General features: G+C 38.9%; 1 long non-coding RNA gene across 1 annotated transcript; it reads right to left on the reverse strand.

The window, feature by feature from the left end:
- Positions 1 to 14,746: 14,746 nt before the first annotated feature.
- Positions 14,747 to 20,994, reverse strand: LOC140001941 (uncharacterized). Its single transcript, XR_011807757.1, has 4 exons — positions 20,795 to 20,994; positions 20,004 to 20,129; positions 17,705 to 17,767; positions 14,747 to 15,299 (listed from the first exon to the last, which is right to left on the reverse strand). It is a non-coding gene; the product is annotated as an uncharacterized lncRNA (long non-coding RNA).
- Between the last annotated feature and the right edge of the window lie 1,891 nt (positions 20,995 to 22,885).

Here is a 22,885-nt window from a genome sequence, read left to right on the forward strand (position 1 = left end):
TTAGGGCCAGTCCTCTTTGATGTTTTTATAAATGCTTTGGATGTAGGACTAGAAGGTATTCTGAGAAAATTTGCTGATGACACCAAACTTGGAGGAGTTGTGGACTTGGCTGAGTGTGGAAAGGCCTTGCAGAGAGATCTGGACAGGTTGGAGAGCTGGGTGATCACCAACCACATGAAGTTTAACAAGAGCAAGTGCCGGGTCCTGCACCTGGGACGGGGCAACCCTGGCTATACATACAGACTGGGTGATGAGATGCTGGAGAGCAGCCCCACAGAGAGGGATCTGGGGGTCGTGGTAGACAGCAAGTTGAATATGAGCCAGCAGTGTGCCCTGGCAGCCAGGAGGGCCAACCATATCCTGGGGTGCATCAAGCATGGCATCACTATTTGGTCAAGGGAAGTGATTGTCCCACTTTACTCCACACTGGTGTGGCTTCACCTCGAGTACTGTGTGCAGTTCTGGGCACCACAGTACAAGAAGGACATTAAACTGTTGGAGAGTGTCCAGAGGAGGGCTACAAAGATGGTGAAGGGCCTAGAGGGGAAGATGTATGAGGAGCGGCTGAGGGCACTGGGCCTGTTCAGCCTGGAGAAGAGGAGGCTGAGGGGGGACCTCATCGCAGTCTACAACTTCCTCGTGAGGGGGGGTGGAGAGGCAGGTCACCTATTCTCTGTAAACACCAGTGATAGGACCCGTGGGAATGGTGTTAAGCTGAGGCAGGGGAAGTTTAGGCTTGACATCAGGAGGGGGTTCTTCACAGAGAGGGTGGCTGCACACTGGAACAGGCTCCCCAGTCAAGTAGTCACTGCACCAAGCCTGTCTGAATTTAAGAAGTGTTTGGACACTGCACTTAGTCACATGGTCTAAACTTTTGGGTAGACCTGTGTGGTGCCAGGAGTTGGACTTGATGATCCTTATGGGTCCCTTCCGACTTGGGATATTCTGTGATTCTATGATTCTACTGTCACAAAATAGTTACAGGTAAACAGATGTGCGAACCTATATGGACTATTCTCACAGGCTATAAAGAAGTTCTTTTATTAAAATAGAATGGTTTTCACTGATGCTGCCTTGATTGTATGTGAGGTCAGTGGAATTCAATACAAATTGAATATGGAATTGTGTAAGCACTAGATATAAAATGATAAGCATGAAGAAAAAAAACCTCAAGCTTTTCCACTCCCAAGTATCTCATGTGTGGTTACAAACTTATTTCACTTATCTTAGAGCAAGCTCCAAGTACACTTATAAAATGTTGCATCTGCTTTCATATTATTTCGTCACTCTAATTTTAGATTCATTTTGGTGGTCATCATATTGCTGCCTGTCTTCCAAGTTATTAGCATGGGATTTCCCCCATTATATTCAACTCTTGGAACAAAGTTGATCTGTTCAATGATTTTACTCTGAACTAATACGAACTGTATGCTTATTATTGTTGTATTTTTATATTATCTTCTTCTAATGGGACTCAAGATAATTCTGAAAGGATATTTTGAGATACAATTTTATAATGCAATAATGGAGGAAAAATGTTTTTCAGGGTCAGGGGGTGAAATAGCAGGTAGACTACATGACTACTAAATCTTTGAAGTGATGCCTTGTTACCTTTCAAGTATATGGACTTTCAGCCATGATTTCTCTCAGATTTTATTTTCAATTTGTTCAACTGATGTGAACAGTATTACATCTACAAGAGCACAAAGCCTCAGAAGTATGTACACCATGCAAAATGGGACATGCAGCTGAATGCAATGAAATGTACCATCTTCTGAGATTTTTTATAGAGCTAGATGCAGGCCAGCTTTTATTGTGTACTGCCATCTTGCCTATTAGTATGAAATCACTTTTTCTATAGCTTTGTTCATTTACTAAGTTTTTGCTCAGGTCATTGAATCTACCTTCTGGTTAACAGTTCAGTAAGAGCTCTGCTATGTAGGTCTCTGGAGCGCTGGACGTAATCAAATGTATTTGTCTTGATCCACTATCTTGCATCTTAAGAAAACATGGGACTACACAATTTTTGGCCTCATACCAGACTGCAGTGCTGTTTTCTGTTGAGACGCTGAAATGCTAAATGTTTCCCCTGAAGGAGAACTGTAGTGCTTATGAGACTTACAAAAAGTATCCAGTATATTCTTGTAGGTATTTACAGAACATAATTACACGCACTATCTTCTTGTCTTCTATCTTTTGCAATTCTTGCACCAACCAGTAGCAAAGCTCTTCATGCAATGGATATGTAAAATTTAAGCTGCTGTCTTCATCTATGCTCCCCAACACATGATCTGCTTTACCAGGCTGTTCTCACTCCTTTGCCATTATTTCATGGTTGCTATGGTGAGTTAGGAAAATGCTGGCTATTAATTTGATGCTGAATGAGGTATATTCTTATCTCAATGAGTGGGGATTTACCCACATAACTCCTAATAATGTGAAGGTATAGACTCTTGTTTCCAATATTAAAAGCTCTGTAGCTTCCAGCTGTCTTTGAAACAGCTGTTGAGAGATCCTGTGTCACTGTCATGCCAACCAAATGGAAGGTTTTTTACTTAATGAAGAGAAATAATTCAGAGACCTGCCCACCTGGAAAGGGAGTGAAAAATAGCTCATTCTGTGTTTTCTTGGTCATTAGTGTTCCATACAAAGTACTAATGAGAAATGAACTAAAATTACAAAATAAGCAGGTAAACTGGCTGCAATTTGGTTTCCATATGACCCTACTCTCATAGGATTTCTATTGTCGAATCAGTAAAGTAAGGCTAAAACCCCCACTAGTCTTTTTTCAGCTTCTCATGGACCAGTTGAAAATACTGAGTTTCATGTCAGTTGTGTGCTAATGAGGACAGCATGCAAGCAGTGAGCAAATGCGAGGACTATTTCACAATTTATGCAGAAAACCAGTCCTGCCACATTAACTTCCTCCATGTGTACCTCTATTTTGTGAAGAGCAGCTCAGTTATTTCTGCAGCTCTCTCCTTTGCTGCTGATTCTTACTATACTCTGGGCCTGCAGAGAGCAGACAACCAGATAGATGGAGAAGGATGAATGCAGTACCCCTTCCTGGGAGAAAGAATCATGAAGAAATGAAGTAGCCTAATAGCATATTGTATTTTCAGTAAAGCCCTGCCTACAAAAGGTAGAATATTACAGGGCCGAAGGAGCCCAGCTGTGATAGAAATGGGCTTGGGTATACTGTTGGGAATCCAAGTGAGGTAGAAGGCAGCTTTGCATTTGTTTTTGTTTTTGTTTTTCAAAATGAGTGATCTGGTGGAAGCTACATTTGGCAGCCCTGTCCTGGGACTCCAGTATGGTCCTCCACTGAATTTCTGAGGGTAGATCTCCATGGAATGGAGAAACAATCAGAGCAATCCTTTTGTGAGACAGGGAATGCCCTATCCTGAGAGATTTATCATGGTGGCTACAACACTTGTTATAAGCTGTGATAGAGTGGTGCTTTTTAATAATAATGACTGATATTATTAGGTGTTAGTCAAAACAGAAAGCTTTGACTTTAACAAAGTTAAAAACAGAAACAAAGATGGAGTGCATTTCTATACAAGTCCAGTGTGTAAACTGGGTTTTAATTATCTCTGGCAACATGACTGTTGCTCAAGTTAACGGGAGGTATAGGGAGCATCAACCTACCTTGTTCTAACTGACACAATGGATATCCTGCATTGTAATAGAGATGGTGCAGATACTTGAAGTTACAGAGCAGAGTCTGCCACTGAGACAGATGTCACCCTTTAGGAAAAGAGAAACTTCAGACATACCTTTTCTTATAATTGAAAAGCATTGTCAGGTTGGCAGCTTCTGGGACACTGTTCAAATGACAAATACTCATGCTAGTTGAAAATGAACCCTGCTCAGCTGACATCGGCAATGTTTTGTTATTTCCTTTTTCTCATTTCTAAAAGGCTAGTAGATCATTTCTGTTCATTAGACTTGATAGAAATTAGGCATGGAAAGCTCCCTCGGGCCCCTTTTCATCTCAGAGCTGTCCCAGGTACTCTGCCTTAAAGCTCCTTAGTAACACAGAATACAAGGTATGCGAATGCAGCATTGGAAGGTAAAAGCAAAAAAAAAAAAAAAAAAATTACCAGAGGAATGCAGACATCCTCCTTTGCCCATTTCTCTCACTGACATCTTATTCTTTTTGGCTGTGGCTATCTAACATGTGAGAGCATTCACAGTAACCCTGATGAAATAAAAGTTCCAATAGCCCTAAAAACTTAGGCAGTTCAAACTATGCTTCGCTAATAGAACATGCATTAGAGCGACATGCACAATCATCTGTCTTTCAAGGACCAATAATCTGAGAGCTTTTTTGATCATAAAGCAAAGAAATACTTTCTCCCACTCTGTTTCCTCATTTACTTACCCATCACATCAGCAGGTAGATTGCTTTTACCATTATGCATGTCTTCATGGATAATGCTTTAGTGCTAGTCTGCTTAATAGGGAATCAGTGCAAAACATTATCTTGCCAACACCTATGGTTCAGAAATGTTTTCATACCAGTGTAGGAATTTGTTTGGAGTTTCTCACCATCTCAAGAGGCAGAGTTCTGTGGAGCAATCATTTGATGAATGATGTAGTGTGGAAATATGAAATGATGAGAACATTTTTTTCCATATGAGGTTGAATTGTAATATATTTCAATTAACAGCATTTTTTCCTTTTCTAGAATGTCTAGTTCATGAAGATGAATTTCAGTCTTTACAGTAGTTGGAAAGCTGGATTGTTTCACCTGTCTGAGTATTGAGGATAAAATATGGATTTGATTGTGATATTGTTAGTCAAGAGAAATCTAAACAATAGTAAAAAAAAAAGGAGGGGGGGGGCAGGAATGATCTTGATTATGTTGGGATCATTGTGTAAATTTAGTAATAAGTATGTAAAGGGACATTTTTTTTTAGTGCTGTAATTTGATTTTGTTAGTAATATTAAGGGACTTCACTGCAAAATTCAAAGTCTATAGCTGGAATACTGTCTTCATTCATGTCTAAGTCTAGAAGAGATCAAACTTATAAATATAATACACAAAGTATGTACCCTGGGAAGGCAGTTTTAAATTAGTGTTTGCCTGTAGTACCTTGCCACATGCCACATTAAAGGGATTGTGCTGTTTTCTATGTAGGCGTGGCTGCGTTATTACCAATAGGTGGAATGTCAGAGTTGACTGTGGGTAAATGGAGCCAGAATCTGAGAAGGGTAAGCCCCAGAAGAAGATATCAAGAGTGAAGATAAGGCTTACATTTCGTGTGGTATTTTCCGGAACACCATTTTTGTAATAAACCTGGAGTGAGGAAAGTTCTGATTTTTATTTTTTTTTTATTATTTTTTTTTGAGAAGAGGATGAGGACACCAATATTGCTACAGGCTTTGACAATCAATGTGACTGTATTTACTGCCTTAAGCTTTAAAATGCTTTAAAATCCAAGCATCATAAATTCCTGAGATTACAAATATTCTCAGCTTTAAAGAAAAAAAAATGTTCTGTTAACAGTTGTTTTCTACTTAGTTTTCACTTGATTCTGGTATCTAAGAATTTAAAGAAATTACCAAGAAAGAATAGAAATACTATTGTTGGAACTGGTAGCGTTGTCTAAGAAGACATCAATGACAGTAGCTAAATATATTAGGTAATTTCCTTTACTGTGTTTTTAACTGTTATGTTAGGTCAAAAGCTAGCATAAGGGAAGCTACTATTACAGAAGGCCTTTAATTCTGAAAGCTTCATAAATGCGTAGTATTACAAGGTAAAATGTGGAAGGAAAAAAGGCTAGGACTACAAATCCTGTTGCCATCCTCTGGAAGAGAGAAGTGCATTTAATCTGGAAAGGAAGTCTGAGATGGCACAGTTCTGATTTTTTCCATTTAGAAATCAGGCTATTTGGCAGCAGCCCTCAATTTCTACCTGCAGAACTCAATCAAAGGACTTTGCAAAGCATGGTAACTATTTAATTTATAAGTCTTATTGAGCAATGTTGAGATTGCTTTAAACTCCATTTTTTGGAACAGATTGTAACAGAACAAAAATCAAGTCCTTAGTAAAGTATCCTGCTGTCTACTTTTAAATTTTCAGATTTAAAGCAGCTCTTGTTAAAGCCAAGGCAGATTATTTAGAAAGACATTGGCTTAAGACAAAATTTTGTTATATGAGGTTCTCTCTTTGTTTTAGCTAATCTGGTGGTGTTGTAGTTCCTTAGTAGTAAATATTTGCTCTTAGAAATAGTTTCAATTGGCTGAATGAGATATAGTAGCAAGAAAACCAATTGCTATATGAAAACAGCTGCACTACAGAAGTGAATCTTATGTGGGGAACATTTTTCAACGGAGAACCTGTCATCTGTGTTTTTCATAACCACTGTCTGAATTTATAAATCTGCATGAATTCAAAGGGTTTCCTCAGCTGTAATAAAATCTGAACATGGGACAGGATGTAGCCTTCTGAACTTACACAACTCTTTCAACATTTTAATAGGAAAAAAAGGAAAAGATGGTATAAAATACAATTTCCATAACGGCTTGAGTTTTTTGAAAAAAAGATTTTTCCTCAAGAATGTCTGAAAAATCTCAATCCCCTTTCTCATCCCATTTCCAATGAGTTTATAATTGTGTAAAAACAAAACAAAACACAAAACAAAACAACAACAAAAACTACTGATCTTGAGAAGTCATTTGTTGCTCAAAGTACAGTGTATGGGAAAGGTAGTTTGTGGGTCTTGTAACAAGTTTTCCTGCAAACTGAGCTTTAACTACAGTTTTATGTAAAAGGCTTCCATTGAGCTCAGAGGTAGAAAGATGATGCCCATATTATTCAGTACCTAATGAGGCTAATAAATTTGTCTTATTTCTGAACAAGAAATGTATGCATTTTATGGCCTATAGGATAGGTATTATCTTATAGGTCTATATCCTATTATCCTGTATGGCATATAGATAGATAGGTCTCATACCTATCTACATAATATACATGTTACTGTTATTATGGCCTTCAGCAGCAGCCTTGGCTTCAGTAACCATACAATTCTAGAATTCAATATTCTGAGAGGCATGAGGAAATCAAGCAGCAGAATGAAGACCCAGGACTTCAGAAGAGTAGATTTAAGCTTGCTGAAGGAGCTATTAAGAGGGATCTCAACAGTCTGCTGTGGAGGCTGAGGGAGCTGCAGAGTGTTGGGAGACTTGCAGAGATGGCCTTCTACAATCACAAGAGCAGCTTATCCTCCTAAGTGCAGGGAAAATGAGTTGGCAGAAGAAACCAGCATGGCTAAACAGTGAGCTATTGAGAGAACTAAAATGAAGAGGAGGGGGTTGGGTGGAGGGAAACAGAGGAGGTTGAAAAGGGAACACTCCTAAAGGAGAACAAAAATATTGCTTGGGCATGCAGAGATTTGAATTGCAAGGCCAGGGTCAAGAGAGCTGCAATTGGCAAGAGATTTTGACAAAACAGTGAAGGCTTCCATAGGTGTGCTAATAACAACCAGCTATACAAGGAAGATGCATACCTGCTGCTCAGTGGGGCTAGCAAGTTAGGCCACAGATAATGTAAATGCTGACATGCTCAATGGCTTTTTTTGCCATGGTCTTCACAGGGTTAGCCCCAAGCCTCTATGCCATGAAGAAACAGTAAAAGAAATGGCAAACTACTAATAGTACAGCAAGGTCAAGTTAGGGACCCTCTGTACAAATAGGGCATATATAAGTCTGTAGGATGTGCCAATGCACCTTAGTGTGGTAAGGGTGCTGACACCTTTGTAAAGCTCTTGTCTGTCTTTTCAGAAAGCTCCTGTAGATGGTAAGAATCCTGTATGATGGGAAAAGAGTAATTATTATACCTGTCTACAAAACTGGCAAAAAGATGTTTTGGGAAATGACAGACCACTCAGCATCACTTCAGCTCCTGGAGGAAAGAAAAGTACAATGGGTCCTCATAGAAGTGCCTTTCCTTCATATGTGAAAGAGATGCTATGAAAGACAAGAAGGTGACTGGGAAAAGCCAACACAATTTTACCAACAGTAAGCTGTTTGTCTTTTATGATGAAATAACTTGGTCAATGATGGAGGGTAGTGCTTTGGATGTTGTCTACCATAATTTTAGCAAAGCATATAGTGCAGATTCCCATATCCTTGTTGACATCCTGGTAAGGTATGAATGAGCTGAGTACAAGTTGCATGGAGAACTGGCTGATATGCTGAACTCAAAATTTTTGGTGGTTAATAATTCAAAGTCAAATTGGCAACTGGCTGCATGTTGAGTTCCTCAGGGGCTGACCTTTGGTTCAATACTATTCAATATCTTTAGAAACAATCTGGATGAAAGGCTAGAATGCATCTGCACCAAGCTAAGGGAGAATACAAGACTAGAAGGAGAGGTAGAACAGGAGCAGGAGAAGCCACCATACAGAGAGACCTTAGCAGCCTGTTTAAAGATGAATGTGAAGTCTTGCACCTAGAATAATCTCAAGTAGCGGTACAGATTGGGTTCTTATTGACTGTCCTGCAGAGAAGGATGTGGGAGTTTCTGTAGACAAGCTGGATGTGAACCAGCAGCACAGCATTGCAACAATGAAAGTAAACAGTCTCCTGGGCTCTATGAGTGAGAGTAAAAACAGCAGGTTCAAAGGGGTGTGATGATTTCATGCTATTTGGCACTTAATAGTCCACATCTGGAATAGTGTTCGGTTTTGATTCCCCCTGCCCTGTTCAAGAGATACTGGAATACGAAAGGGTTCAGTGGAGGTTCACCAAGAGAACCTCATGTATAAAGGACAAAAGAAGAAATTGGGTCTTCTCAACCTAGAGAAGAGAAGGGTTTGCTAATTAGTTTGCCATTTCCTAAAATGTAATCTCCTAAAATGTAATTATGGGAAGATGGTGCTCTTTTCACAAGTATGTGGTGACAGGACAAAGGCAACAGACAAACTGTGCTGGGAAACCTTCATACAAACATAGGGAAAAAATCTTGACCCTGAGAACCAATTGGGTTATGTTGCATATAGGTAGGATCCTGGCTACTGTAAATAATTTGAGATTCTGCTTGACAGGCATTTGCATTACCTGATTTCTAAGTAACTAAAGTTGGATCAGATGAACTCCAGAGACCTCTCCCTACCTAAACTTTTCTGTAAGTGTGACTCTGTGGGGAAAAAGTTTAATTCCCTGAAAAATGCCTATGGACTAAATTTAAGCATGATATAAGAAGGCTCAGCATCACTCAAACTAGATGAATTGTGCATACACAAACACAAGCAGGAGCTGAATTTACTCAAGATTTTGGGATTACAGTCAAAGTAAATGCATAATACGGATGTATTATAGTGCAAGCTATGCAAGATTGATATTAAAGCTGCTGAAAAGCTGGCTAAGGCCATTTATAAGCTGGTCTGGTAAAGTTATCTGCCTTATAACAGCCAGCATAACAGTCTGTGTTTTGTACTGTTTTTTATCATTAGTGATATTTGGAACTGTAATAAAATGTAATAAAAATCCCTCATATCCAGCATTCTACAGGAAATTGAGGACTGAAGGATTTGAACTTGTTGGATTCCCCTCGAGTCTTTGTAAGAAAGAACCACCTTGTCATTACTGGAAGAGGAGACAGATAAAAATCCATGGTGTTGATGCCCCCTTAATGAAACATTTTTCCATACTGGATCTCTGAACCTTTTGAAGGGATATTAAAGCCTTCTTGTCCCAAAGAGGTGAGTGGATCAGTGGTTGTCAGAGATGGCTATGAACTAGAAGGGTGGTCCCGTTTTTCTGACACTGACAGGCACAGCTTATTGAAGTGACTTTATCTTGTTCTTTGTGCCCTCAGAACCAGTGAAAAATACATGCTTATGGCATAACTGATTTTGCATAGGAAGGAAAGTACTTCCTTTGACTGGTTTGTGGCACTCCCTAACCTGTGAAGAAAGCAAACTTTGTGAGTGGAAATTGTTTTACGTAGTCTAAATAGTTCAGTAGCTGTGTCATGGGAGTGGTATTCTTTAAAGCCTGCAGCTGAAATGTTTATCTCTACGCTAGGGTGCAGAGCGCATATCTTTAAGTATGGTGTCGATATGTCCTGACCCAGATGAAAGCTTCTTAAGACAGTTTTTTCTCAATCCTGTTACTGCACATTAACTGTGAATGGGATTATTCTCTAGTCTGCCAGTCAAGCTGTTCAGAGAAAGCAAGAAAAAAAGTGAGGGAGAGAGGAGAGAACAGATTCTGCTTTTGTCAGTCTGCCATAGGACCAGCAGGACAAGGACCTAAACTTTCCACACTATTAAGAACTACAGCTGCTTCTGATATATGTTGCAGAGCAATTAGCTGACATACTAGACAACAAAAACACATTTTGGAACATTTTTCTCCCTTTAGGGAGGATAAAAATGCTCATAAGGCCGTAATTGCAGCACTGTATTTGAAGCCAGCTTCTAGAGGAATGTAAGCACAAGAGTCCCTTACCCTGGTCCTGCTTCCTGGGGATGCCTGGGAGGCTTGTAGGGAAGGGCTTTCCTGACAGCCTGTGAGTGTCTAAGCAGGGCCAGTAAGGGAGAATTCAGCGCTGTTGAAAAGCAGTGGATCAGTAGCTCTGGAGAGTAGAGGCCTCTGTCTATCCTCAGGATGCATTCGGTGCTGGCCCTGGCAGGCTCAATTTCTTTGTCAGTCTGACTTTGTGGTCATCTGGAGGCTTTTTCCTGAAGCAAAGTTAGAGCTGAGTCATCTTGAACTTTGGTCTATGCATGGGGGCAAGGGGTCTATGTATGGAGTGAGAATTGGAGCTAATTAAGGCAATGGCTTTAATGCTGGAAAAAGCAAGTCATTTAAGGTTCAGTTCTGCTCAACAGTTGAGCCTCAGAGTCAGGTTGGTATGGAGCTAAATTTTAGGGGCCATACCATATCTGTTACCACATTTTGACCTGGGCCCTGTCAGCAGTGAGGGGATAGGCTGCAGCTTGCTCTGGTTCCCTGTTAGTGGTTGCATCTGGTATATTTTCATGGGAAGCCCTTCACAGAGACTACGTGGCTGGGTTCTTCCTGAAGGCCATGATCTAAGCCTGCTACAAATCCAGCCTGGCAATTACATTAAATTATTTCCACTCTGGAAATAGAAGTTCATTAACTTAACATTAACATCTTCGAAATGTGAAGAGCAATAGAGTTAGCAATAAGTCTCTGCTGACCTCACTTATCCTGGATGGGCCTCTTAGTACAGGCCTGCAAAACAGGCAGGCCTGTTGGTTTGTTTTCCCAGCCTCAAGTCCTGAAATGAAAAATGTCAAGGTGGTTGCTTCTTCCAAATGATGTGGCCTCTTCTGCACTAGAAATGATGAGCAAAGATCTCTGTTCTTGCTACAGCTGAGCTGCCTGTGAGCAGCTCTGTTTGTCTTGAGCTGCGTGCTGAGGAGAAGGGGCTGGGTGACTTGGCTTCGGCAGCACCAGGTGGAGATTTGTATGCTTTGAGTGCTGTGAAATCAAATAGATCACTCCACTGCCTTGCTGCATGGAGACTCGAGTCCATTGCAGGCTGCATTATAAATATTGTGCTTTGTCTACTGATTGTCTTGCAGGAGTCACTAAGGGCTGGTGACAGGGAGATGGAAACCTTTTGCTGCTTAATAGGTTGGGTCTCTGTAGAAAATCAAAAGTCAGTAAAGGGAGCTCAGGGTTCAAGTTATAGATGTCAGAGGTGAAATAAGCATGAGAAACATCTCAGAACCCTTAAAGCCCTGGTAAATATCATTGGGAGCTGGAATAATACTAATACCGTTTACTTTGTTTATGCCATGAACCTCTCTCAACTCCTTCCTCTGTTGCTGGTTTCTCTTTAGTTGCTGTTTCCTGTTTATCTGGATAATTTCTGCTTAGCTATTGTCTGCCTTTGTGACTGGCATTGTGTGCAGCCTGTAATAACTTTTGTCTTGGTGATGTGCATGTTTAAATGAAATCTCTCGCTGTCATTTGCAATCAGACTTTAATTTAGAAATCAGCTCAATTGTGAATGTATTAATTTTAATGTTTCAACTGTTACAGTAATAAGGATTGGGAAATAATGGTATAGCAGAACACTGGTATCTGGAGGTAGTTTTGAAGTTTTAAACATCTCATTTATTTAAAAGGAGCATAATTCCACATGCAACTCCAGTGGAAACCAGGGGTGTCCTAGGGTATCTGGAAGTCTATCCTGTTACTGCTAGATAGACCCTTTAAGTTAATGGTGTGCATGCTGTGGTAGGAGGCACTTTTATCACTTCTGAATAATCAGGTCTATCTGCTGCTCTATCCTAGATAACATCCTTTCAGAGGATATTTTTTCTTTTGCATTGGACCTAGTATATCTGATATCAGATATTTATCTTTACTCTTTTTTTCACTTGCCCTGTGGTGACTTGAGGGTGTATGTTGGTGTTAACATATGCTACTATGTTGGTTCTGTAAATGTAAACCAGCATTTTTATCAGCTGAAAGATTTTTCTCTTAAGTAACTGCAACAAAACCAAAACCAATAATGTTTGACATTGAGGAAATTTATCCTCTGACAAAGAGCAGAACACTGAATTTTCTGTAGCAGACTTTCTTCACCTATTTTTTTTTTTTTTCATTGCAGAGAGCTTTATTCCTCCATTTCCAGCACGGATCTCTTCCATCCTGATATGCAGGATGGAAGTATGCATCCTGATTTGTTCTGTTGAAGTAGCAGGGGACTTCATCATCCTCATTCTGAAATGTATTGCACACAGTTTTTGTTTGGATTTGCGGAAGAGGACCACGCACAAGGGCCCTCTTCCCACCAGGATGCTTCATAAGGAGCTTGCTGTAATTGCAGCTCTTATGTTTCCCTGAGAACAAAAGCTTTTATCTTCTCTCCCAAATATTCTGTGAATGAATAAATCTAGGACAAATTTTCTCATTGAATCTACTAGAAGAACTGGTTTGCTCTGGAAAGGGCCTTGCACAGCACTCCTGAAGATGCAGATATCCTCTTGCAGCACTATGTTTTTGCCTCCTCTGAATTTCTAGGTGAACTGAAGCATTTCTTTGTCAATCCAACTCAGTCCCAAATTTCATGGTCTGTCTAGATTAATCTCAAGCATAGGAAATTCTGAATGATTCTGATATAAGAAGTACTAAAGCATGATCACTCAGTTTGTTGTGTTCAAAACTTTAAGTTTCTACATAGAAGCAGTTGATAAAAACATTTTTTTTCTTTCTATCTTTATCCATAAATTCATTTATTTTGCAGTATGAAAATTAATTTGTTCTGGAAAAATTCCAGTTTTTCAAGAAGTCTTAGTGCTACATTAAGGTGAATTTTGAATCTTTTCAGAAATTTCAGTTGTAAAAACAAGATGCTAAAAAAACTTTCTGACCTTAGATTTTCAGTGAATCAACTTCTTCATATAAAAACACTTGTTGAAAGATTTATAGACTATTCTGGTAATGATGTTTCCAAGTGACTGATTCCAGAATTCCATGCTATTGCAGCAAAAGTAGAAAGTTCTGTATTTCAGTAGCAGCAAACTAGTTTTGAGCCAAAGGTTCACGAATGACTTGAATATAATACAGTATAATTTAGAAATTGTATCTTGTGGGGAATTGAAATCCCACCTCATCCTCTTACCTAGATTTTCTTTTTATTCTTCTGACCACTGTCTGATCATTCACAGGTGAAATTTCAAAACATTTCATGAGCACTTAGTGGGAATCTTTCAGTCAAATTCCCTTCCAGCAATTTGGAAGCTCTTCATAATAGGTCAGAAAAGTCTTGTCCAATTGCATTGGGTCTATTAAAAAAAAAAAAAAAAAAGACAATTTTTTGCTTTTAGGAAGAGTATGTTGGGGTACTAGGCTCCAGAGGTGAGCTCAAAAGTTATGTAAAAGATGATCAAACACCAAGACCGTAACTCCATGTGAGTAATGTGATTTGGGTCTGATTTTAGAAAATACTAAACATCTGCAGAGCTGTTGGATTTTACTTTGTGTTTTGCTCATCACTTTTGAAAATTGCAGAAAGTGTCAGGTCACACAAATAGAAAGCAAGGGACCTAAGATCAATTTGTGCAGTTGTGAGTACTTGTTTGTATATTTCAGTATGCAAATCTTCTTTGTAAGCCAGTCAAGAATTAAGCCAGTATATTGCACATACTGTGACACATACCTAGAGCATTAGCTCTATATGTGGTGGTGAACTAAAAATAAACAGACCTTAGTGACACATGCCTTAAAGTATGTCACTGTTTCCCCAGCTAAAAAAAAAAAAAAAAAAAAAAAAAAAAAAAAAAAAAATAAGCAACATAAAAAATCCAGAACCAAAAAAATAAGGTTTATGTCACAGGCATCACAACTCAGTATTAAGTGGTGGTACATGGTCTGACATCCGTCTTTTATTAGCATGTTTTTCAGTAGTTTAAGCCATCAACTAGAGTTTTGTTTTTTTTTTTTCAAAATATATCAAATTATTTCAACCCTGTCTCAGTATGAAATAGTACAGTTATCATTCAGACAAACTCCAACAAAAATGTTTGGGAAATTGCAAAATGACAAAATGTCACTTCTGAGGAAATATAGGAACCTGTCAGAACACACAATTTTTACTTTATATACCTGTCATGCTTCTTTCTACATTTGTGCCTAAAGAAACCACCACATAGTTGTTTCATAAAGTTCCAATACAAGGAAGGGTGATGGGTAAAATGAAAGTCTTAGCTCCAAAATTCCTTGCTCTTCTGCATTTTTGTTGGGCTTTTAGCTATATTGTGAAATCATTACAGTTTATATCAGTTTATGCCAATAGGCATATAGGGAGTGTTAACCACAGACCATTGACAGAATAAACCATGCATTCACAGTAAGTATGCACTCTGAAGTCTGAGAAACTGAGCACGTGTGATGTGTTTGCTTCTTTAAAGAGTGGTTTCTGCTTCTTCAGGCTTTGATACCCAAAGGCACACGTACATATTCTAGGCTGAATACTTCTGAATTACCTTATAACCATGAGAGGATGAGATGCATAGAAAGCAGTTACAAACAGCTCAGTGTTTTTCCTCTTGGTTTATTTTAACAGATGAGGGTGATCAAAATGAGATTAAGTTAGAGAAAGGCTATGTCTTTTAGCAAGTGGCATGGCCCAGTAGAAATGAATCTGCAAAGCAATACCCTGTGGCCACCCTGTAAGTGTTTGTGGGGAGGTTCCTTCATGCCAGCTCCTGCTGGAGTGCAGTAGCTGTGCTCCTGAAGTGTATCTTCTGGTTCAGCTTCATCCAAAAGGGATCCAGCTCATGTGCTCAGAGACTGTTCTGCAATGCAAACTAATGTGAAGTAAATAGGGAGGATTGAGAGATTCACTTTGAAAGTACAACCCAGACCTACACAGAATTGCTGATGTAGACTTACCAAACTGCACCTGATCCAAAGACCTGAATTCAAAGCAGTAATCCAATGTCATAATTTGTTTTTTTAAAAAAATGAAGACTCTTTAGAATGACAATGACAGAAGCTAATGTTCATATGAACCCAGCCTTCTGGGGACAAATTTGAAAGCCAAATGAGTTAGACTAATGCAGCTGATGTTGTTTCTGGTAAATGCAGGGGCCATAGTGGCATAGACACTGTTTTGCTGTAATGTGATGGCACACTTCCTGATGTGGTTAAAGTCTGTCCAGTTAAAAGTCTATGGTAATTTCCTAGTAAACCATTTAGCACAGTTATTGTGGTGTCTTGCAAAATGCAATGGAAGAGTGCCTTCTGTGCAGCATGCAATTGTTATGGTATTTTGCAAAATGTAATGGAAATGAAGCTAAGTGACTGGTCTGTTTAAAAAATAACAGAGAAATTAAAATATATATATATATGCTTCAGTAGTAGTTTTATAGAGACTGGCTTTTTTTCTGCAGAAAGATGGATATTAATGTATTGTATAGGGCAATAAGTATGTCTCACGTAGTTCTTCTAACATGTACTTTAGAAGAATAGCTATTTATGTTAACAAATTTATGTAAATTTAACTGTTGTAACTCCCTATTAAGGTTTATGCTTGGAGGACCATGATGATTTATATCATTTCCATTTCTTTTGAAACCAGTGCATCAACTGTTGTGATACGGTACAGCCCTGCGCAAGTCATTGGAGTGCCTTCTACTGAAACCTACTGATCAATCTTGCTTTGAAAATGCTGTTCTGCTTTGTTCTCTTGGAGAATTTAGAAATTTTAGCATCATAGGATAATTCAGTCTGGGAGGATGCTCTGGAGGTCTGACCTCCTGCTATGTTAGTATTTTTATGGGATGTTCTAAAAACAGATGCAAGTGTGGCAGTTGTTGGTTTTTTTTTTGTGTGAATTTATAACTAGCTGTATCCTAATGTTTGAGAAGTTCTGTGAAGTAATATCTTCTGAAGACAGGCATAGTCCTCCAGTGTGGGATTTTAAGAAAATCAATCTGTTTAGCTTATCAAAGACAAGGTTAAGGGGTAAAGGGGTCATGATCCGAAAATACCTACATTAAGAAAACCATGGGTTTTTAATCTCAGCAGGAAAAAGAACAAATAGATAAAGTGCCCAGAAGCTGAAAACAAACTCAGATTAAAAAAAAAAAAAAAAAAAAAAGAGAGAGATCATAGCAGTTTTGTAACTTTACTAAAGTATGCTCTATCTATAGCTTGAAGTTTCTAAATCAAGAGTGAACATCTTCTGAAAATTATGTTCTATTTCAGAAATTATGGACCCATGTACAAATTTCTGCAGTAAAATCTGTGGCCTGTGCTAAGAAATCAGACTAGTTAATCCAAACTGTCTCACTTGCGTTGTGTTATATATGCTCCTGTTTGTGGCTTTCTGTTTAAAGCTCATACTGCTTCATAACTGCAAGCTTATTTTAGGGTCCTGAGAAAAGTTGCAGAATAATTGTGAACATAGGTCAAATAATGCATATGATGAGTAAGGATAAATGAACCACCAGAAATGTAAAAAAAAAAACAAAAAAAAACTTGGCTAGCTTTTGTGAATTTCACCAGAGGAGAACTCTGAGCAGAGTCTCAATGATAATGGTCACATTTCCAATATTAGACTGGGTAGCTTTTTTGCATTTCTACCTTTGGAGCTGGCAGCTGTACACCTGGATTAGTGAGGTAGGAGAGAACAGCTATTTGACTCAACAAAGCATGTAAGATTGCATTTTAAAATAGGCTGTTGCAGTGCAGCTGTTTAATAGCATGGGCTTAGTGAGACAAAGGCTTGCTTCACTTCTTGTTTTTGCATTAGAAGAGGGTGATAGAAGGTGGCTGAGAGTGAGGCTCATGGTTGTTTGCAGGGCATTTTGGAAAAGGTGGAAGTACTCAGGGCTCTGTCATGTTTTTTGCTTTGTGAAATAAAAAAATAAAAATAAAAAAATAAAATAATTAAAAAAAACAGAGCTGGGAGCATAATACCTTTTTCAAACCTCTGAGGAAAGAATTAAAACTCAAGTCCATTCTGTGAATCTCTACTTCGACTTGGTCAGCTTTTTCTGTGTAATCCTGCATGTGATAATGGTTCAAGTCTTGGTGTGTCAGATGATTCACAAACCAGACTGTTTTCAAAGTCCATTGCACAGAAAAGTGAGAAAGGTAGTCTGATTGCCACAGCCACCTATGCCATGGTTCCTAATACGACAATTAAAGATACCTTTGAGTCATAATTCTTCAAAACTTTGATATTGACTCATACCGTGTTATAGGCTCTGTCCTGCCAGTATTTCTCATGCGGTTTGCTGCTGTCAAATCAATGGATCTGTAGGGGCAAATTATGAATTTTTCAGTGTGGTGCTGATCTCCTTCCCCTGTCAAAGCAGTAAAAGAATCTGATCTTATCTTGAGATACATCTGACTTAATTTCATCCAAAGGGAGCTGTTTAAGTTTGCTGTCATCAAATGCTTTTTAAAACCACACATGCAAAATTTTATTTTTGTTTCTGCAATACTTTTGCATCTTTATAATGAAATTGAATGGGGCTTAAACAATTTCCAAACTTGGCCTCTCCTTCAGTAATTGTTTTCATTGCACCCATTCTGATGCCTCAAATTGCTTTTATTCCCCAGTTTGACCAATCAATTTTTGAAGGAATTTACAGTTTGGTCCCCTCCTGTGCCCTAGCAATGTGGACTATAAGGAAAGGTAAGATGAGCTTGCCCAGCAGAAGGTATTTGATTAAAATAAATAATATTGCTGATATATTACATTACTGAGCATGGATGGAAGCATCTGGCTGTGACAGGCTGTTGGGCAAGGGTTAGAGCTTTTTGTGGCGATGTCTGCCAAGCACTTGTGCTTAGCTCTGAGTTGAGCAGGGGTCACTCCCCTAATTCTAGGGACTGGGTTAAAAATGGTATTAGTGCAACATTTTGAAATGCCATGTGCTGCTTGTGCTAGACTAGGCCATCAAGCTAGATTTTTGTGCTGTTATCAACAGCTGTCATGAAAATTTCCTTAAATCTCTGTTTGGAAGGGGTTTCATGTAGCTTTAGAGACAGATTCGTGATTATGCTTAAAACTCAGGGTCAAGCCAATATGGAAAGGACTGAGTTGTAGCGGAAGGGTCCTTACAAGTAGGTTTAATGCTGTTAATGTATGAATTATTTTGATTTTATTTCTGTGCAGAAAAGCTATACTTCAGTGGCTTTAATGTCCATTTAATAAAACAAAACCAGAAGTTATGTCTTTGGAGGGACCAAAGAAAGGGAGCAAATAAATGGTATTTTTCTCATGTGGCTGATGATGACTTGTGCCTGTCATTGCTATTCCCTGTTTATCCGACCTATTAATGGAGGGCAAAATTCCAAAGAAATGTTTAATTAACATTTGTAATTAGTATTACAAAAGACCCTGCTTTATAGAACAGGCAGCCCAGAGAGGAGGGCCAGGAAAAGACAAGCTCTTCACCCTGTAATTATTGCAGCTCTCCATAGTGCTCTCATTCATCTCATTAACATCACAGTGGGATGGTGCCACTGCAGGCTACTGGCAGGTGTCTAACTGCCTTCCTCCTGGGGAGACTTTTACAAAAGAGGTCCTGATCTGCAAATAAGTTTGAAAGCTTGCCAGTGGAGTATCTCATTCAAACTTTGCAGTCTCCTGCTTCCAAAATACCCTGAAGACTTTCAGTTTCAATAGATAGAGGTGATCTGGGGATGCGGTTGCTTTTTAATTGGGGGGGAAGGGGGGTACAGAGGAAGAAATCAAGGTTTGTCTAACAAAATATGCTCCTCAATTTGCATGTTTAAAAACAGAAAAAAAGCTAGGAGGGAATTGTGGATGGATAAACAAAAGGAAAACCTGAGTCATCACTTGAAAAACACTGAAATGTAATCAACCCATAAGGAATTGTGTGTTTTGTGTGAGTAAAGCTATTTTATTTTTTTTTTGTAATTCACTTCCTTCAAATTAAATTGGAACAACTTGTATCAAATAGTCTAATTCCACAACTGATAGTGGATCTTTTAAGCATGGGAAAGGGAATTTGTTTTTGTAACTTTATGAAATGTATAAAAACAGTGTTTTTATACTCTGATACTAATTTTTTTCTCAAGTCCACAGCTCATATTTACATGGGACCCTTGCCTTAAACTGAAAAATTAGTGAGTTTCTAGCCATAAAACATATAATAAATACCAAGATAACATTAAATAAAAGGGGAAAAAAAGCTATAAGCTTTTTGCTTTATGTTAAAGATAAGACATGATTTAAAACCAATATCATGTTTGTTTTTTTTTATAAGATACTTTTAGTTTTAGATATGTTGGAACCGAGCTTTTTCTTTACAGCTCTAAGTAATGAGGCAATAAACATTTACAATATATGGCAGGAATTCAGTCGGCAAGTACCCAATCTTTGGAAAAGTCCTAAATCAGGTGCACATCCCACCAGTTTTACTGGGATTGCTCTTGTAACAGTATGTCAGCTTCAGTGTATTGTTTAGTGATGATTAGATGGCCATTATAAATATGCATAAAAGCTAAAGTAAGCCTACCTCTCCTGAAGAGCTTGTATCTACAAGGACACTGAAGGTGATGTTTAGAACAGCAGTGCAAAAATCAGAAAATGTTTGAATCTTGCTGGCTAGATTACCTGTGGTGAATCACCAAGATCAGATGACCTGTGATTTTAAGAACATATTGTTCAGTTTAGTGAAAGGAATCAATGCTGCATTTATTTACTGCTGACAGAGCAGTACTACTGTATTTTTAAGAGCTCTAATCATGGCCTAGTAGACTGCGTAGGAATCTGTTCAAATACTGCATAGAAAGGTGGTCTGTGCCTCAAAGCAACTAAAACACAACAGGCAGTGGACAGACACAGAAGGAACATAAGGAAACCAGGAGAGAGGGCGTATGCTTGCATAAACATGAATCTATATGCATGAATTAGTGTTATACTTTGGGTCTTTGTTTTAAAGACCTCTATTAAAAAGATAATGAGATAGTCTTTAAGAACAAGTGACTGGTAAACATCTGCAAAACTATTAGATGAAAATTCACATCATGGATTGATTGAAGGCACTTGTCAACTTTTTGGCAGATAATAAGAGATGATAATGACAACTAGCATAGTAGAGGCTGTAACACTCTAAGGTACATTTAAGAAGAAAAAATTAGTACTTGGGCTAGTGATAGGAACTTTTAAAGGTTATGTGATGAAGTCCAAAGGTTTGCTATTCTAAGCCTGGATTTCCTTTGTGTATGAATCTGCTTATGTAAAGGAGCTTGAATTCAGGAACAAACACTGTAAAAAAAGAGGTATATCCATGAAATTGTACTCTACCTGTGAGGAGCCTGTGGGGTCACAGGGCCTTCTTCGAAGTCTTCTCATAGGGCCTTTGAAAGACGGCCCACAGGAACCCAGGGCTGTAACAGTGAACTTCCTAATCGACCCTGGCAGGGTGGAACAAGGAGCCCAGGAGTTGAGAGCAAACATGTCCAATGTCTTGGCAACACTCAGGATCTGGAAGCTGACCTGGAAGCAGTCAGGTATGGCATAAAGATCTAACAGCTCTTCTACAGCTAACACCTAGAAACCATTCACATACATGAGGAGAAAGCAGAAGTACAAATACATTTAAACATAAAACTAATATAAAATCATGGAAATTACTAATGCTGGTAATGAGTACAGTACAGGCTGGAACAGGCTGGCTCTTTTCACTTTCCAAATTCCTCTCTTTTGGCTTATACAGGTGCATATATTTTCCTTTAATGTCTACTGTTTTTGGATATAGTAATGATAAAATTAGTCTTGAACTTAAGACCGATACAGATATGAGTGCTTAAAAAAAAAAACAGCCGGGTACCTGGGATGACAAATCCATATGATTAGTGCACCAGCTCCTTCCCTCTGAAGGCCAGAGCTAAAATCCTTTGTTATGACCCTAGTAAAAATGAATTTGGTGATCTACTGCATGTTGTAAAGGTACAATATTATCTTCAGTTTCTACTGGCTGTAAGCTTCATCATGGAAAGGCTTTTTTCTTTCTATTTTCTGACTGAGTCCTTGAACCAAATACGGATCGTGTATAAATAAGTGTAACCCACTGACCCTCTGTCCCACACTGTGTCCTACATACCTGAGCTTTGGTGTGCTGAAAGGAAGGAATTATGTTCCCAGAGGGATGAGCAGGAAGATTGCTGCCTTTTTTTGTCCTTCATATGATAGCATGACATTGGCTTTCAAAGGAGCCTCCTTCATGTTACTTTTGTGTATTCTCATGCATAGCCCAATTATAGACTATCCCCAGTGGTGATTTGACTAATAGCTGAGCTGTCTGTGCAGCAGTTTGCAGTGCAGCTGGGTCTGCGTCATTGGTGGGCATACCTGGCTAACACGGATTTCAATAGAAACTTAGTCACAAAAGAGTAAGTCTTACTTCAGTTTTCATACACTGTGAGTTTTTATGCCAGTAACTAAACCTCTAAGCTATACTATTGTGCTGCTGCTGCCTAATTCCTAATGTCATATTATGCTGAGTTTACCCAATCAAGGTGCAAGTGGAACTCTGGCTCTCTAAGTGGGCCAAGGCAAAGTAAGATATACCCTGTTTTTGTGGTATCTGATGATAAGGGACTGCAAAAGTGAAAACTTGCTTTAATCAGGTGAGATGCACACTGGCTCCAGTCTCAGTGATCTCTTCTCCCCAGCTTGCCTTAAGGGTTGGCAGTTTATAACTGCCAGCCTGGGCAAGCTGTGCTTTTGCTGATCATATCTCTGGGATCTTAATTTGATGTGTGATATTTGCCAGTGGCAGGTTTTTAATGCCCATATTTTTCAGACACTTGAAAAATAGAGAGTGAAAAGCATTCACTTGAACCCATTGCCAAGTGCTATTTGCTCTCAGTTTGGATTAGTGCCCCAGCTTACAGCTGTTGTGATCTTCAGGGGAAAGACTGTGGAAAGAGACTGACCTTATAGCACACCTGGAAGGCCATGAGACTCTGTCTTTGCCAAGCTATACCTAGTCAGGAGGGTTAAGTTACACAGCCAGGTAAATAGTAATGCTAGCAGTTGTCATGTTTTATTTGGGTGAATGTGTCTGTTAAGGCAGTCCTTTAGGGACATTTTTTTTGAAGCTGGCAAGCTCTGCATCCTAAAAATAACCAGTGCTGAACAAGAGTCCGTGTGACCGAGGGAAACAGTTATCTCCAGATATTAAAGCCTCATATCTTCAAGGTTGAACTTCTGTGGTCAGGGCTAAACCTGCTAAAGCCTACATGAGATAGATGCTTGGTGGATGATCTCTCCTAGAAAGGTGGGATTTTAAAGTTGTTTTTTCTCCTCTATGCAGTCATTCAAAATGCAGGACTCTGCGTTATAAAACTGGTGATTCAACAGAAGCAATACAGAAAGTAGTTGCCAATCAGT

Source organism: Anas platyrhynchos, chromosome 2 (assembly GCF_047663525.1).
Source record: "Anas platyrhynchos isolate ZD024472 breed Pekin duck chromosome 2, IASCAAS_PekinDuck_T2T, whole genome shotgun sequence".
In the NCBI taxonomy this organism is placed as follows: domain Eukaryota; kingdom Metazoa; phylum Chordata; class Aves; order Anseriformes; family Anatidae; genus Anas; species Anas platyrhynchos.